Genomic DNA, 12,354 nt, shown 5'->3' with positions numbered 1-12,354 from the left:
TGTGATTTCAAAAACATTATTCTGTTAACTTACCACCAATCAATCAGAATAATTGCACACAATCTGATCTCACAACTTTGACCCAGTCTCTCACACTGTCTTTAAAACCTCTTCCCCGAAATGTATCAGAGATTTGGGGTCTTTGGAGCATGAGTTGCTCATTCTCCTTGTTTGAGACCCTGCAATAAACCCTGTGCTTTGCTGCACCACAGCCTGGTGTCAGTAGATTGGCTTTACTGCACTCGGGGGAGCATACTCAAGTTTGGTTCAGTAACAACTGCTACATACAAACTTGCCTAAATAGAACTGATTAATAGAACATATCTATTATCTAATAACATTATAGGATGGGGACTTACTTGTTCTGATCTCTGCAGGGCTTTTCATGAGTCTGTTGCTCTTTGGGCCCTAAGTCATATCTGACTCTCTGTGGCCCTATGAATTGCACCATGCCAGGCTTCCCTGTCCTTCACTATCTCCTGGAGTTTGTGCTAACTCATGCCCACTGAGTCAATGATGCCATCCAACCATCTCATCCTCTGTCCCCTGCTTCCTCTCCATGGGTCTGTAGTCAGACATGAAACTCTACGTTGTGATTCTAAGACTCATCCATGATGTGTGAGGCTGTACTCCTCTTCAGTCTAAAACTCCTTTGATATATGTAGGTTAATGTCCCAGTTTTTACGGGGAAAATGAGTTTATTAAATGTGACTTGTCTTAATATAATTTAACTACCTTACATATGTGTGTGCCCAGTAGCTCAGTCATGGCCAACTCTTTTGTGACCCCATGGACTGAAGCCCACCAGGCTCCTCTGTCTGTGGGATTTCCCAAGCAAAGAATACTAGAGTGAATTGCCATTTCTTTCTCCAGGGGATCTTCCTGACCCAGGGATGGAACCTGTGTCTCCTGCATTTCCTGCATTGTCAGGCAGATTCTTTACCACTGATTCATCTAGGAAGTCCTTAACTACTTTAATATCCACATAAGAAGCTTTGTTTTATCCCATTTAGAAGCAAAACTTCCCACTCCTGTTAGATGTGATTCAGTTACTTTTGCTCCAGATACTACCATGACATGCATACTGGAATTTTTAAATACTGATAAACTGATTAAAGCATAGTTACATACAATAAATTGAACCCAGTTAAAAATCATTAAAATTAAAAGTATATTAAAAAAAGAGAGAGAGAGAGCCTGCGGTCAGCAGCCCAGAGTTTGGCTGCTGAGCGGATCTTGCTGCCAGTTCCACTCTGACCCTTAAGTTGGACTCTTCTTGTTAGGTCTGATTCTTCACAAGCCAAGCCCCCAAATCATAGGCTAGCTTCTGCATTGTTCCCACATACGCAAGCTTTATGAACTTTCCAGAGCTACAACCACTTCTCAGAAAACAAAGATTTTGTTCCTGAATATTAAAAAAAATTTTTTAATTTAAAAAAAAATAATAAAAGTATATACAACCTAGTTCCATTTCTATGTATCTTGAGAAGGTGCACAATAAGTTTTACTGCTTTGTTATGCACTTTTTATAAATGGAATTCCCCTGGCCTCTGTTTCCTTACTTCTAAAGGTAATGTGGAATAATAAACATAACTTCTGAGGAATGCTGTGAGAAAATAGGAAATCTATAAAAGTAGCTGTATAGCTTTAAGAAATTCATATGTAAGAAGCACATGTGTGTGCATTAATTGTATATAATCTTCTCTCAAATAAACACATTAATATACATATAAGCACATACACACTGAAACATTTATAATCCAATTTGCTATGTTGAAAGAAACTTTTTAAAAAAGTTGGAATATAAAGAAATAACTAGAACAAATAATTTCACAATTTGTATGGAGTTACAAAAAACCTCGAATAGCCAAAGCAATCTTGAGAAACAAGAATGGAACTGGAGGAATCAACCTGCCTGACTTCAGGCTATACTACACAGCAACAGTCATCAAGACAGTATGGCACTCTGTTGTGCAGAAGCTTTTAATTTTCCTTATGCCCCATTTGCTTATTTTTGCTTTTATTTCCAGTATGTGGCAAAACCAATACAATATTGTAAAGTAAAATATATATATAATAATATAAATAAATAAATAAAAGAAAAAATAAAATAAAACCATATTTCACATAAAAAAAAGACAATATGGCACTGGTACAAAGAAAGAAACAAAGATCAATGGAACAAAATAGAAAGCTCAGAGATAAATCCATGCACCTATGGACACCTTATCTTTGACAAAGGGGGCAAGAATATACAATGGAGAAAAGACAGTCTCTTTAACAAGTGGTGCTGGGGAAACTGGTCAACCACTTGTAAAAGAAAGAAACTAGAACACTTTCTAACACCATACACAAAAATAAATTCAAAATGGATTAAAGATCTAAACGTAAGACCAGAAACTATACAACACCTAGAGGAAAACATAGGCAAAACACTCTCTGACATAAATCACAGTAGTATCTTCCAGGACCCACCTCCCAGAGCAATGAAAATAAAAGCAAAAATAAACAAATGAGACCTAATTAAACTTAAAAGCTTTTGCACAACAAAGGAAACTATAAGCAAGGTGAAAAGACAGCCTTCAGGATGGGAGAAAATAATAGCAAATGAAGCAACTGACAAAGAATTAATCTCAAAAATATACAAGCAACTCCTACAGCTCAATTTCAGTAAAAAAAAGCAACCCAATCAAAAAATGGTCCAAAGAACTAAACACACATTTCTCCAAAGAAGACTTACAGATGGCTAATAGACACATGAAAAGATGCTCAACATCACTTGTTATCAGAGAAATGCAAATCAAAACCACAATAAGGTATGCTGGTCAGAATGGCTGCTATCAAAAAGTCTACAAATAATAAATGCTGGAGAAGGTGAGGAGAAAAAGAACCCTCTTACACTGTTGGTAGGAATGCAAACTAGTACAGCTACTAAGCAGAACAGTGTGGAGATTCCTTAAAAAGCTGGAAATAGAACTGCCTTATGACCCAGCAATCCCACTGCTGGGCATACACACCGAGGAAACCAGAACTAAAAGAGACACGTGTACCCCAATGTTCATCACAGCACTGTTTATAATAGCCAGGACATGGAAGCAACCTAGATGTCCATCAGCAGAAGAATGGATAAGAAGGCTGTGGTATGTATACACAATGGAACATTACTCAGGTATTAAAAAGAATGGATTTGAATCAGTTCTAATGAGGTAGATGAAACTGGAGCTTATTATACAGAGCAAAATAAGTCAGAAAGAAAAACACCAATACAGTATATTAACGCATACATATGGAATTTAGGAAGATAGTAATGATGACCCTATATGTGAGACAGCAAAAGAGACACAGATGTAAAGAACAGACTGTTGACTCTGGGAGAAGGCGAGGGTGGGATGATTTGAGAGAATAGCATTGAAACATGTATATTAATGTACGTGAAATAGATCACCAGTCTGGGTTGAATGCATGAGGCAGGGTGCTCTGCACTGGTGCACTGGGATGACCCTGAGAGATGGGATGGGGAGGCAGGTGGAAGGGAGGGTCAGAATGGGGAACACATGTACACCCATGGCTGATTCATGTGAATGTATGGCAAAAAAAAAAAATTAAGAAACAAAATTTTTAAATTAAAGAAATAAAAATAATGACTGTCTGAATTAACATGAAATTCAAGGAATATAAAAGTTTAGGCAAAATACTTTAAGTTAAAATGGGCTTCCCTTGTGGCTCAGTGGCAAAGAATCCTCCTGCCAATGCAGGAGACACAGGTTCAATCCCTGGGTTGGGAAGATCCCCTGGACAAAGAATTGGCAAACCACTCCAATATTCTTGCCTGGGAAATCCCATGGACAGAGGAGCCTGACAGGCTAAAGTCTGTTGGATTGCAAAGAGTCAAACACAACTTAGTGACTAAACAAAAACAGTGTGATCTTACTTTTGATAAAAATGACATCTTAATTCAGTCCTCACAATGAGACCCACACTTATATTTATGGAATGGGAACTCAATGCACCAACTAATAGGGCAAACATATCCAAACTGACTTTCATTTTTATCTCCTATTAGAGTGGGTCACTCATACAAAATACCTTAATCCAGAGGAAACGAAATGACTGAATTGAGAAGCTTAAACTCAGTTCCTGTGAACCGTATTTTATTGGCTAAATGACGCATTTCATTCCTACTGCTGTGTAACAAATTATTGCACATAGTGCCTTAAAAATTAAAGTCCTAAGAATCAGAACTCTAGTTTCACTTCAATGGGCTGAATACAAGGTGTCTGTGAGAACTGGGATCCACCTGGATGCTCCAGGGAAGAAAACGTTCCTAGATCACTTTCTAGTAGGCATGTGTATTCCTGATCAAGCAGTTCTTTTGTTGTTGTTGTTGTTGTTGTTGTTGTTTTAATATGAATTTATTTATTTTAATTGGAGGTTAATTACTTTACAATATTGTATTGGTTTTGCCTTACATCAACATGAATCCGCCACAGGTATACACGTGTTCCCCATCCTGAATCCCACCTCCCTCCTCCCTCCCCCTACCATCCCTCTGGGTCGTCCCGGTGCACCAGCCCCAAGCATCCAGTATCATGCATCAAACCTGGACTGGCAATTCATTTCATATATGATATTATACATGTTTCAATGACATTCTCCCAAATCATCCCACCATCTCCCTTTTCCACAGAGTCCAAAAGACTGTTCTATATATCTGTGTCTCTTTTGCTGTCTCGCATACAGGGTTATCATCACCATCTTTCTAAGTTCAGTTCAGTCGCTCAGTTGTGTCCGACTCTTTGTGACCCCATGAATCGCAGGACGGCAGGACTCCCTGTCCATCACCAACTCCCGGAGTTCACTCAGACTCACGTCCATCGAGTCCATGATGCCATCCAGCCATCTCATCCTCTGTCGTCCCCTTCTCCTCCTGCCCCTAATCCCTCCCAGCATCAGAGTCTTTTCCAATCAGTCAACTTTTCACATGAGGTGGCCAAAGTATTGGAGTTTCAGCTTTAGCATCATTCCTTCCAAAGAAATCCCAGGGCTGATCTCCTTCAAATGGACTGGTTGGATCTCCTTGCAGTCCAAGGGACTCTCAAGAGTCTTCTCCAACACCACAGTTCTTAAGCATCAATTCTTCGGCACTCAGCCTTCTTCACAGTCCAACTCTCACATCCATACATGACTACTGGAAAAACCATAGCCTTGACTAGATGGACCTTTGTTGGAAAAGTAATGGCTCTGCTTTTGAATATGCTATCTAGGTTGGTCATAACTTTTCTTCCAAGGAGTAAGCGTCTTTTAATTTCATGGCTGCAGTCATCTGCAGTGATTTTGGAACCCCCCAAAGTAAAGTCTGACACTTTTTCCACTGTTTTCCCATCTATTTCCCATGAAGCGATGGGACCAGATGCCATGATCATTTTCTGAATGTTGAGCTTTAAGCCAACATTTTCACTCTCCTCTTTCACTTTCATCAAGAGGCTTTTTAGTTCCTCTTCACTTTCTGCCATAAAGGTGGTGTCATCTGCATATCTGAGGTTATTGATATTTCTCTCAGCAATCTTGATTCCAGCTTGTGTTTCTTCCAGTCCAGCGTTTCTCATGATGTACTCTGCATAGAAGTTAAATAAGCCGGGTGACAATATACAGCCTTGATGTACTCCTTTTCCTATTTGGGACCAGCCTGTTGTTCCATGTCCAGTTGTAACTGTTGCTTCCTGACCTGCATACAGATTTCTCAAGAGGCAGGTTAGGTGGTCTGGTATTCCCATCTCTTTCAGAATTTTCCACAGTTGATTGTGATCCACACAGTCAAAGGCTTTGGCATAGTCAATAAAGCAGAAATAGATGGTTTTCTGGAACTCTCTTGCTTTTTTGTTGATCCAGCAGATGTTGTCAATTTGATCTCTGGTTCCTCTGCCTTTTCTAAAACCAGCTTGAACATCAGGGAGTTCATGGTTCACGTATTGCTGAAGCCTGGCTTGGAGAATTTTGAGCATGACTTTACTAGCATGTGAGATGAGTGCAATTGTGTGGTAGTTTGAGCATTCTTTGGCATTGCCTTTCTTTGGGATTGGAATGAAAACTGACCTTTACCAGTCCTGTGGCCATGCTGAGTTTTCCAAACTTGCTGGCATATTGAGTGTAGCACTTTCACAGCATCATCTTTCAGGATTTGAAACAGCTCAACTGGAATTCTATCACCTCCACTAGCTTTGTTCGTAATGATGCTTTCTAAGGCCTGCTTGACTTCACATTCCAAGATGTCTGGCTCTAGATTAGTGATCACATCATCATGATTATCCGGGTTGTGAAGATCTTTTTTGCACAGTTCTTCCATATGCATTAGTATACTGTATTGGTGTTTTCCTTTCTGGCTTACTTCAGTCTGTTTAATAGGCTCCAGTTTCATCCACCTCATTAGAACGGATTCAAATGTATTCTTTTTAATGGCTGAGTAATACTCCATTGTGTATATGTACCACAGCTTTCTTATCCATCCATCTGCTGATGGACATCTAGGTTGCTTCCATGTCCTGGCTATTATAAACAGTGCTGTGATGAACATTGAGGTACACATGTCTTTTTCTTTTTCTTTTTTTTTTATATTTTTATTTTTACTTTATTTTCCTTTACAATACTGTATTGGTTTTGCCATACATTGACATGAATCTGCCACGGGTGTACATGAGTTCCCAATTCTGAACCCCCCTCCCACCTCCCACCTCCGACCGCATATCATCTTTCTGGATCATCCCCGTGCACCAGCCCCAAGCATCCTGTATCCTGTATCGAACATAGACTGGCGATTCATTTCTTACATGATAGTATACATGTTTCAGTGCCATTCTCCCAAATCATCCCACCCTCTCCCTCTCCCTCTGAGTCCAAAAGTCTGTTCTACACATCTGTGTCTCTTTTGCTGTCTCGCATACAGGGTTATCATTACCATCTTTCTAAATTCCATATATATGCGTTAGTATATTGTATTGGTGTTTTTCTTTCTGGCTTACTTCACTCTGTATAATCGGCTCCAGTTTCATGCGTCTCGTTAGAACTGATTCAAATGTATTCTTTTTAATGGCTGAGTAATACTCCATTGTGTATATGTACCACAGCTTTCTTATCCATTCATCTGCTGATGGACATCTAGGTTGCTTCCATGTCCTGGCTATTATAAACAGTGCTGCGAGGAACATTGGGGTACATGTGTCTCTTTCAGTTCTGGTTTCCTCGGTGTGTATGCCCAGCAGTGGGATTGCTGGGTCATAAGGTAGTTCTATTTCCAGTTTTACAAGGAATCTCCATACTGTTCCCCATAGTGGCTGTACTAGTTTGCATTCCCACCAACAGTGTAAGAGGGTTCCCTGTCTCAAACCCTCTCCAGCATTTATTGCTGGTAGACTTTTAGATCACAGCCATTCTGACTGGTGTGAAACGGTACCTCATTGTGGTCTTGATTTGCATTTCTCTGATAATGAGTGATGTTGAGCATCTTTTCATGTGTTTGTTAGCCATCTGTATGTCTTTTTTGGAGAAATGGATCTTTGATTTTCAGCTGTTGTTTATCCATTTTTAATTTCCAGATTTAGGAGCAGACTATTGTCATTAGAATAAGAATATCAGGATAGCAAAAGTCTAATCATGAGGGGTTATGTTTTGTAGAAGCAAAATGAGCTTAGTCTACATGTACCATAATCTTAAATAATGTTTATTTACTTTACCAAAGTAACAAAAGATTTTAAAAACAACTATAAATCACTTTAAAAAATTTATAATCTGTTATCAAAAGCTGCATTCTAAGAAAACTTTGCCTTCTAAACATAGAGAAGACCAAATTCTAGTCTTGTACCAGCTTACTATTAATAACATAATTTGTTTATCTCTTTAATCTTAGAAAGTTTTTTCCATAAATCTTGAAGAATTAGCAGTATTCTTCTAAAGGTATGAGAGTAAAACCATAGAAGGCATGTTTGAAATCTGATTCTATTGCAGTTGACAAAGAAACCTGGTCATAACACTTTAATATGATAATTAGAATTATAATTGACCATATTTTATCAGGGCATATCAGATCTATATGAATTTCATACAGTTTTAAGATATCTATTTAGTAACATCAACCATACAGTGTAACCTGAAAAGATTTATCACCCCTTTAACAGTACTTCCCATGTAATTCTAACATATCCAATGAACCCAGGTAACTATTAAGTTACCTGTCTCAGGGGCCCTCTGAAGCATCCCAAAGTTAGCTAGAAGTCAAATTATTTAGGAAATTTTGTTGATAAATATCAAAAGGATTTATAACAATCAGATAGGTAAGTTACTGTGAAATAATAGTTATTTACTTAGCCAAATTTAATAAAAGATATGTACACACCTGTGGCGGATTCATGTCAATGTATGGCAAAACTAATACAGTATTATAAAGTAAATATATATATATATTAATAATAATAATAAACAGTAGAGGAAAAATATATAGAGAGAACAGATCAATTAAGAGGTAAAGGAACTTAAACCTATTATTAAAAGCAGTTCAACATCTGAAGAAAGTATGCCCTCTTAACAGAGAGAAAGGCTGGATTCAAGTTTTGCGCCAGTTTACTTTAAGCTCATTTCAGTTTAGTTCGGTTCAGTCGCTCAGTCGTGTCCGACTCTTTGCGACCCCATGAATGGCAGCACACCAGGCCTCCCTGTCCATCACCAACTCCCAGAGTTCACTCAAACTCACATCCATCAAGTCCGTGATGCCATCCAGCCATCTCATCCTCAGTCGTCCCCTTCTCTTCCTGCCCCCAATCCCTCCCAGCATCAGAGTTTTTCCCAATGAGTCAACTCTTCACATGAGGTGGCCAAAGTACTGGAGCTTCAGTTTTAGCATCATTCCTTCCAAAGAAATCCCAGGGTTGATCTCCTTCAGAATGGACTGGTTGGATCTCCTTGCAGTCCAAGGGACTCTCAAGAGTCTTCTCCAACTTTAAATTTATTTTAAACTTGGTCAGTCCTAACCATGCACAATTTTTTTTTTCAGGGCAGTTTCCACAAACCTTCTAATCACTTTTTGTAGCAGCCACCTGTAAGTCAGACCTACTTTTTTTCCCTTCATAAAATGTAATTTTATTTTTTATACCTTTTTTATTAAAATCATGCCTACTTCCTTATTAGTTTAGCAAACAAGCATTAATACTAGATATTTAATATTGAATATTTCCCAGTTTACATGAATCTGAAATTTATTTATTTTAATTTTTCCTGTATTTAGAATTGTTTGACTTGTAAGCGCTTACTTTTCTTTTAGGCCAATTAAATTGGAACTCATTTACAACTTCAACAATATTATCAGAAAAAAACAAAAGGCATACACTGAGACATACGTAAATCCAGACAGACAGATTGACAGAGATCTTATAGTTTTCTGTTTGAGATTTAAAATATCTCTTTCACCCCTTTTTTCTTTTTCTTTGCTTGAAGTTCTAATTTGCCCAAGGCTGAGGTCTCAGGCAAAGTTGACTGTGTATTTCAAAGACGTGGAAAGGGTTGACTTCAAGCTTTCTCCTAGGTAGGCCTTTTAACAAGCTGCTTCTGCTGCTGCTAAGTTGCTTCAGTCATGTCCGACTCTGTGTGACCCCATAGACAGCAGCCCACCAGGCTCTGCCGTCCCTGGGATTCTCCAGGCAAGAACACTGGAGTGGGTTGCCATTTCCTTCTCCAGTGCATAAAAGTGAAAAGTGAAAGTGAAGTCACCCAGTCGTGTCTGACTCCTAGCAGACCCATGGACTGCAGCCTACCAGGCTCTTCCATCCATGAGATTTGCCAGGCAAGAGTACTGGAGTGGGTTGCCATTGCCTTCTCCTTTAACAAGCTAGTTGTTTTTAATTGTATATGCAAAAATAATTGGTTTTGCAGTTCCCAAAAAGAAAAATTTTTCTCACTCTGTTCAATCAGCAATCTCACATTCACAATCATTCAAAGGCTATCACAATGCCTCACTTCTCCCAAGTCCCCAGGTTTCCTTAACTGTTGCTCCCTTCCTGGGAACTCCAAGGAGGTGATCGGTCTCCCCGTTGGAGTAGGACCTGACTGGGGACTGGCCCAGGGCTTTAACTGATCCTGTGGCCATTCTAGCGAGTTGGTCCCTCCAGTGAGTCCAGTTGGGTCTCGGCCATCTGGAGAATCAGAACACTGGTCCAAAAGAGAACCTGGAATACCATCAGGTGGCACGCCTCCTCGTTTGTCTCAGGGTTCCTTTGCTTCAACCCAGCTGAACCACCAGTGTCGCAGCTTAAGAGGCCTGTGTGGTTGGAATTTCGGTGAGGCCTCCAGAAACCAGTTACTGGTTTTGCAGAAACCAGTACTCCAGAACTCAGCTTTATTATACTGGTGGGCCCAGAGGAGTTAACACTCCAAGCCCTGAGCCCCGAACAAAGGGGTTACAGAGTTTTTATAGATGAACAGGCATGATTAAGCAGATTTGCAGGGGCTTGGCAGTTGCAAAGAGCAGGTCAAGGGTGAGTGAGATAAGCTCCAGTTCCTAATATTGTGAGTCCCCACATTCTGAGACTACATGACCCATGTGATCCAGACTTTGCAAGGAGCAAGCTGAATTACAGGGGCAGAAGGAGCAGGAGGTTATGTAAAATTTTAACTTTTCCTCTTCACCAAAGATGCTGTGGAACATCCAGACCCAGAGCAAAGTCATAACATTTGAAGTCTTCATCACCCAGGTGTACTTTTTCATTCTGTTTGCAGCATTGGACAATTTCCTCCTGACCGTGAGGGCCTATGATCAGTATGTGGCCATGTGTCACCCCCTGCTCTACACAGTCATCATGAACCCCCGGCTCTGTGGGCTATTGGTGCTGGTGTGCTGGATGATCAGTGTCCTGCATTCCTTGTTAGAAAGTTTAATGATGTGGCAACTGTCTGTACAGTCTTAGAAATTTCTCATTTTTTCTGTGAACTCAAGCAAAGGATCCAACTTGCCGATTCTGACACTTTTTTCCATAACATGGTGATGTATTTTGTAGCTGTGTTCCTGGCTGGTGGTTCCCACTTTGGTATCATTTATTCATATTCTAAGATAGTGTTCTGCATACATGAAATCTCATCAGCTCAGGGGAAGTATAGAGCATTCCCCGCCTGTGTGTCACACCTCTCAGTTGTCTCCTTATTTTATTGTACAGGTTTAGGAGTGTGTCTTAGCTCCGCTGTTACCCACAGCTCACACTCAAGTGTAACAACCTCAGTGATGTACATTGTGGTCACACCCATGATGAACCCCTTCATCTATAGTCTGAGAAATAAAGACTTAAAGAGAGGTCTGAAAATACTCTTTGGAAAGGTGACTCTAAAAGGGCCTATTTATCCTAGGACTTAAGAAGCACCCTGGGTAGCAGAGCTCAGCATAAGAGCCAAATGTTGCCACTTTTTGATGAGACTGTGAGCATAGAACATGCCTCTTCCATTTTTTTGGGGGGGCGAGGGGGATGGATTTCTATTTTGATTTCAAATTCTCTATACAATTTATGTAACTCTATTTTATGTTTTGTAATATCTCTCATAACCAGGACTTTTCCCTTTTTCATTTTTCAACTCTCATCATTGTATTCCAAAACTTGTTTGTGAAATATTTGGAAATTCTCACTATCCCAAGGGACCACATGGATCCCTTCAAGGATAATTTCTTCTCAAATAAAATAGACCATATGGAGTACTTGCTGTTGTTGTTTTTGTTGTTGCTGATTCCAAGCCATTACTTGTTGTTGGGGCAAGCAATAGAGACCCTTTGGAAAGCCTGCAGACCAAGAAAATGTTGAGCAAGTGTCCCAAAGAACCATCTTTCTGTGTTTGAATGCTTGTTTCTTTTATAGAGCAGAGCAGTAAAGGGTAGATAAAGTAAAAGGGAATATGATGTTGCAACTGTCTCCTAGTTCCAGCCAGGGTCTGGATGGGAAGTAGTGATTTCTTCTTTCCTGAAGCCATTTACAGGTGGACATTATCAGGATGTTTTTTATGAAGTAAGCAAAGATAATTTAGTTTAGATTCAGACATGGGGGTTCTATCTCTGGGCCAGGAAGATCTCCTGAAGGAGAGCATGGCAGCCCACTTCTTAACTGGAGAATCCCATGGACAGAGGAGCCTGGTGGGCTACAGTCCATAGAGTTGCAAAGAATCAGACACAACTGAAGTGACTAAGCATGCACGCACAGACATGGCAGCAGGGTTCCAGGAGATGGGCTATTATGTATACTTCAAGCCATAGGCACTATCCCTCTAGCGATTAACTTGTACCCAAAGCAAGAGTCCCCTGGAGCAGGGCATGGCAACCAACTCCAGTATTCATGC

At 39.9% G+C, this 12,354-nt stretch overlaps 1 pseudogene; it reads left to right on the top strand.

Moving 5' to 3' along the window:
• The first annotated feature begins 10,673 nt into the window (after nt 1-10,673).
• Nucleotides 10,674-11,386, top strand: LOC138085605 (olfactory receptor 7A17-like; annotated as a pseudogene).
• Nucleotides 11,387-12,354: the final 968 nt, after the last annotated feature.

The sequence above is a fragment of the Capricornis sumatraensis genome, chromosome 9, assembly GCF_032405125.1.
Source record: "Capricornis sumatraensis isolate serow.1 chromosome 9, serow.2, whole genome shotgun sequence".
NCBI lineage: Eukaryota > Metazoa > Chordata > Mammalia > Artiodactyla > Bovidae > Capricornis > Capricornis sumatraensis.
This window is presented reverse-complemented; position numbering and strand designations above follow the sequence as displayed.